We start from the raw sequence: 6,661 nt of genomic DNA, 5'->3' as shown, positions 1-6,661 counted from the left end.
GAGTTGGATGTTGGGTAGGCTTTTTCCCTCAAGTCTCTTTGTCCTTTCTGTTGATTAGCTTTTTATCTTCTGGTTTGTTATTGATTTTTTGCATCAGCTTTGTTTTCTCCAGAGTCATCTACTCATTACCATCCTGTGCAAATCAGGAAGCTATTTATGCAAGCAGCCTCGATGCTCCAAAAGAAATTCAGGGTTGGGCCACTATCCACTGGTGCCATAATTGGGTGGGACACAATTGTTCAGTGCAAGAGAAGGGGGGAAATTGCCTGCTTTGTAGAGGAAGGGGCTGCTAAGAAAGGAGAGAATGATAGGTGCCAGGGGTGTGCTGGAGTCAGCTCACAGGCTCAGGTGAGTTGATTAAGTTTTCCATGTGAGCATTTACATCTCAGAAATTGACAAATCAGGAGAGTATTTAATGTTTTGTTGATGTCCCAGACTTAAGAAAGTGATGAGGGAAATGTTAATAATGCAATTAAACTTAAAAGCATGTCATTCTTACATTCTGCCCCCTCTGAGAGGTGATTGTAAAACATTTACTGGCATACCCCTGGGTAGAATACTGTTCAGTCTTCTACATTTCATAAGTCTGCCTGGAAATAGCTCTTCAGGAGAGCATGTGGGTCCTAGAAGAACTACAGAGACTCTATACTGATCCTGGCAGCTCCAGTATGCACACTCCCAGGACAACGGCTACCTCCAGGACTCCCTATGACACATGGGAGACTTCTCATCCCTTGCCCCCCAATTGAGCAGGACTCCTACTCTCCTACATTTACTCCATCCATCTAGCCATGGGCACCAGGGAACAGATAACACATAGAAGGACACACAGCACAGAAGGTGTTTCCTGCAGATTTGGAACATGTCCAGCTCCCACCCAAAGGCCATTCGCATCGAGAGCCCTTAGACAGGGCTAAGAAATCAAAGGGCTGTGATGAGAAAGTTTGCTGTGGAAGGTATGAGTCAGAATGGGGCCATGGGAATTTACTACCATGTTCCCTACCATCTCAGTATCTTAAGGAATAAACAACCAAGCAAACAAGCACTCTTAAAGGTATGACATCTTACTTCTTCACTTATTCGTGTCTTGCTGGGGGTAGTTCTTCCCATCCTTCATGTCCAAGGCATTAGGCCAGTTTGGGTCCTTCCTTTGGCTATTGTAAAGGGAACAGGGATCAATGAGAAGGGAGGCTTAGAAGGAGTTCAAGAGTTCCTCTGGTGTGTCATATGCCCAAATGCCTTAGTGTATGCAAGATGGGGATGGGGAATGGGGCAGGGATGGCTGGTAGAATGTACTCACTAAGAAGGGTGTGTGGGAGGGAGGCATTAATTAAGAAGTAATATGTCTTGAACAACCTTCCCCCATTCCCCTCCCCCCTCCCCCAAACTGTCATAGGTCGGGGGGACAAAAACCCACACCACATCATACGGGGCATGAAGAGTAATCCCTTTTCCTATTCCCCTACCCCTCCACACCCATAGGCCAAAGGAGAATGAGCAGGTGAGGGCCCCTCAGTCTACCCCTGTGCTACCTCCTAACAACCTTCCGGGGAATGTCTGTGGTACTACATCAAAGACAGTGATGGTAGAGTATCATTTGTGAAAAATTTTCCTACCTGAATGCTTTTAAAACTTGAAAATATGATTTCTATAACTTGCTTAAAAATCTTTCAAATGAGGAGCCTCAGTGAGTTTTGAGGCCATTTGTTAAAAATATAAAAGATACAACACTTTCTGAATAGTTTGCAACCTTGATTGACTTCATAGAAGATGGCAGTTTGCTCACCAAATATATAAAAAAAATCTTCCATATTTGGTGGATGGAATTGAAAAGTAAGTGTTCAGTGATACATGTATTCCATTTGAATGTATGGATCTTTGTGAGATATCTTCTTCAGCTAGGAGAGCCATTAAAATCAAGTATTGGAATAAACTGAATTTAGAATAGCTCTTCAAGAGGATGTATCACAAACTGTGAAGTTAAGATTATCCCAAAATAACAAAGCATGTTGAATCAAAATGTTTTCACAAAATATTAATAATTGTTAATAAGTGTCATTTACTAATAATTATAATAAACAATGTTTTAGCAAGAGCAAAAGATTTATACTATTAATAGATAAGATATATTTATTTTAAAATTTCATATTTATCTTATACTTGGTTAACTTTGATTTTTGTGTTAATTTTTTAATGTATGAAAGATAGTGTGAAGTAATGGATAATGAATTGACCTCAGTGCCAGGAAGATGTGGGTTCCAGTCTTTGCTTTGAAACCATGACTTCCAGTCTCTCAACCCCTCATTTCTCTACCAGGCACTGGCCATATTCTCTTCCTTCCCCATCTTGACTTTTTGGTGCACCAGTTCAGCACTCTATTCTATCCTTTTCTCTTGAGACCATTTCCTACTTATTTATTCCCCGCCTCCCCACCTTTAATCCTACACACAACTGCTAAGCAAAGCTGAGAAAATCATTATACCATGGGGACTGGGTGCACTACTAATTTATGCTAAATAACTTCAGCTGGGTTCTCCCTCTTACAAGGTAACCCTTTTATATTTTATCTCTCTAATTAACTCACTATCCTATGTACCACAGCAGCTCTGCCAAACATTTCCATCCTTCCTCAAACCTCCCAAAGCTCCCCCCTCTGAGTTGAGTTCCCCCATCCTCTCAATTGAGAACTTTACCTCATATTTTACTGAAAAATTTAGGCCATTCATGAAGGTCTCCCTCTTCTCTCTTTCTCATCTCACATCATCCTTGACGAAGGAGAAATTACTCATGTACGAGGAATTTCATTCCATGTTTTCTACAACAGATTCCATACCCCCCCATCACCCCCACTTTCTCACATCTTCAACCTCCCTGTCTACTGTCTATTTTCCTACTGCCAACAGACACATCCACATCACCCTCATCTTCAAGACACACACACACACAGACACACACACAGACAGACACACATACACACACACTTGAGCCATCCATCCCCTCTAGCTATCATCCCATATCTTTCTTTCCCTTGGTTGCAAACTCCATGAGAAAGCAGTCTGTAATAGGTGCTTCTATTTCCTTTTCTCTCACTTCCTTCCTAACTTTTTAACTGCAGTCTGACTTCTGACCTCATCGTCCAACTGAGTGCTCTAACGTTACTAACCACCTCTTAACTGCCAGATCTAAAAACTTTTTCTCAATCTTCATCTTGAACTCTCTGCAGCCTTTGACACTGTTGATCACCCTCTTCTCTATAATTTTCTCTCTCTCTCTCTCTCTCTCTCTCTCTCTCTCTCTCTCTCTCTCTCTCTCTTCATTTCTTCTCTGTCTCCTTTGCTAGATCTTCGTATAGGTCATGCTCAATAACTGAGAGTATCCCTCTGAGCTCTGTCATGAATCTTCTGAATTACCTGCTCTCCATTTTACTAAGAAATAAGTAGGAGAGCTGGGATTCCAACAAAACCTAGCAATATTTCTGAGTACCATGTTAACCTCACATGAGGTTAACAGGATTTCCTGACTACACAAGGCTGGTCTTTTATATACACCATTGCACTATCTCTTTCACAAAGACATACATTGACATTTCCTAGGCTATTGGAGATGTGGACTTTTTTCCACCAAACATGAATTATTTTTCAAGTGGTACAGAAACATAAGTGAGATCAACTCTGCATATTTATGGATGATCAAATTTAAGGAAACAAACTATTGAGTTTCTTTTAAAAGGAATGATGTTTCTGTTAAGACTTGGATTAGCTGCCTTGTGGAAGACCTCATCAGCTTTTGCTTCTCCTTTTCCTGAGTTGGGGAAAGATCCACCTCAAAGAATCTTTAGTGACTTAGGTCCCTTCTCAAAGCATTTATCCCAAGGCTGGAGAGAAGAACCATTACATAAGAAAAGGCAAAAAGTCTTTTTGATTTGAACATTTCAGATCTTTGTTGCAAATCACAGGTGGTTCAATAGGTATAAATTTTATTAACATTTAGATATATACGATGAATGATGGGATCAGGAGCAGGAAGGGAATTCCAACACCATTTAGGATTCCTCCTATGACATCTGACAATACTCATCTAGCCTTTGCTTGCAGATGACCAGTTAGAGGGAAACCACTAACTCCCAATGCCATGTCTTCCATTGTTAGATAGCTCTAAAATTATGTGTAAATTGGCTTCTTTGCAACTTTCATACATTAGTTCTAGTTCTATCCTCTGTGACCAAGCTGAACAAAGTTAATCTCTCTCATAAATAACAACTTAAAAAAAAAAAAGTTAATGGTTGTTGACCCTGAGAACAAAAGACTAGAGTCACAGAGATTTTTGTAACCACTGTTAACTCTTAAAAAAAAAGCCAGAGAGCTCACACAGGTTATCAAAACCAGAGTTAACTCTAAAAATAAAATAGAACAAACTAAAACCAAAGAGCTAACAGTGATTGTAAGTAAAAAACTTTCTTTATTCCTTTGGAGGACGGAAACTAGACACATGTACTGGGGCTCCCTCTAGTAGGAGACCCACTTTAGTGTGGGCAAATCTCAATACATATACTAGTGGCTATGCAGTGAGCTGTTGCCCTGATAATCAGGGGTAACAGCAACAATGAAACAAGTTTGATTCATAGCAGGACTTCACAACCATAATATGGGCACCATGGATGATTGTCCAATCTCAGAGACCACCTGGTGCTGATGTGGAACAATTATGGGATTTTGCTGTGGCTGAGCTCATCCAAAGAATGTGTACAAAGGATTGTTGTTATGCCAAGCTCAGGGCATAGCTCACTTGCTGGCCCTTAGCTCTGGAAAACAGGATGTGTCCTAAGAGTAAAAAGAGAGAAGTAAAAGGAGAGGGGTGGTCTTGGCATGGGGATCCTCACATGGTGAATAGCTAGTGTTAGTCTCTTAGCAGCTCAATGGGTAGTATGTGTATAGGACTGTATGTGACTATAGGACTGGCTTCAAGAAGATATGATAATTAGGCATCTCAGTCTGGCCACTAATAGGTTGATAATGAGCCAATCACTTTACTTATCTAGGCCTCAGTTTCTTCATCTGAGAAATGAAATCAGTTGGATCCAGTCTCTAAGGTTCCTTCAAATTCTGAAATTCTCTGATTCTTTTCATGTGAAAGTTTAAAATCTGCTACAGCTAGTGACAGTGGCAAATGTCAGTTACATAAGTAACTTCTCATTTTCAGAAAAGTTGCCTTATGCCGAAGGTTCTTAACCTGGAGTCCATGATTTAAAAAAATCGTAATCTACAAAATTTTTTGTTGCCTTTGCAATAATTTTTTTTTCAAAAAAAATATTTTAAAACATTCTTCTGAGAAGGGCTCCATAGGTTTCACCAGATTACCAAGGGGTTCAAGACACATAAAAAGGTTAAGAAGACCTAACTTAGGTTGTTATCTTCTCAGGAGTTGGTGGTGAGAAGAGGAAGTGGCTATGCTTCCAACCCCCTAGAGCAGGCTGGTGGACTGCTTGTGGCAAACCAAACAGTACCAGTCCACCCTCAAAAAATGTAGAGGAAAAAATCCTCTGCATTTGTTGTGGTTGGCCTGAAATCCTTTGTCGTGCCCACAACCACTTACTATCCATGGGCTGTAGGTTGTGTAGGCCTGCCCTAGAGGATGAAGACTGCTGTGCTGTGGAGGTGTAGAGAGAGTGATTTTTATAAAGAGACTAAACTGAATATGAGTGTTGAAATTAGGGTAACAGATACCTGGCTAAAGGTACCTGAACATTCTTCTCTTTTTGGCCACTTTGGATGGAATTGAGAGATCTACTACATTTAAACTAAAAATCCCCTTCTCATCACAATGGCTGTTGTGGAAGGGTAAAGAGAAACAACTAAGCAGATGCAAGGAGAAAAGTGCTATGACTTTGAACATAGATATGAATTCCCCATGAAGCATCAGTCCACTCTTACTTGTTGAGAGAGGTACAGAGAGAGACACGGAGCAAAAGACAAAAAGACAGAAGTAGAGAGAGACAGAAAGACACAGACAGAGAGAAAAAAGAGAGGTACACAGACACAGGAAGAGATAAAAAGAGAAAATTTCCAAGTCACTGCCCCAGGCTGGACACTGACTCACTGGAAAATCTTGCCAAAATGAGGAAATCCCCAGTGTGGAGAACATAATTTCTCCCTGTGAGGGGAGTTGGGAGGAATAATTAAGCTCCTGAATGTTTTGCCTTACTTGCCGAAAGGTAAGTGGACTTGCTTTGACAAGGATCACCTGGGTTGGGAGGAGATTCTTGTTGGTGTTGCTGGTTATGAAAGTTAAATAAGGTTCTGATATTAAAAAGTTTAAAAGCTCTGGACCATTGAATTTTACCAGTTTAGTGGAACTTATCTGTCATTCTCCATGAAATTACCTGCTTTGGGGATCTCTGAAAGTGACCAATGTCATCTCCTTTTTAAATGGAAATGAAATTGGCTGGGGAAGTGGATAACATGGACCAAAGGAAGTCCTTTTGCCTTTAAAAAGTAAAAATATCATGTTCCCAGGAAGAAAATCTACTTTTTCTATGTACAACATAAAGATAGTATGAAATGTACCAATGGCTCTATATGTCTTGGCTTAGGAAGAAAAATGTTTGATCTAACTTACATTCCAGATCCCTTTGATATTTGAATATCAACTGTTGAATGCTTTG

The sequence above is a fragment of the Vombatus ursinus genome, unplaced genomic scaffold (genome assembly GCF_900497805.2).
Source record: "Vombatus ursinus unplaced genomic scaffold, bare-nosed wombat genome assembly UNPS02014784.1, whole genome shotgun sequence".
Lineage (NCBI taxonomy): Eukaryota > Metazoa > Chordata > Mammalia > Diprotodontia > Vombatidae > Vombatus > Vombatus ursinus.
The sequence above is the reverse complement of the archived record's forward strand: the minus strand, read 5'-3'. Positions refer to the sequence as shown.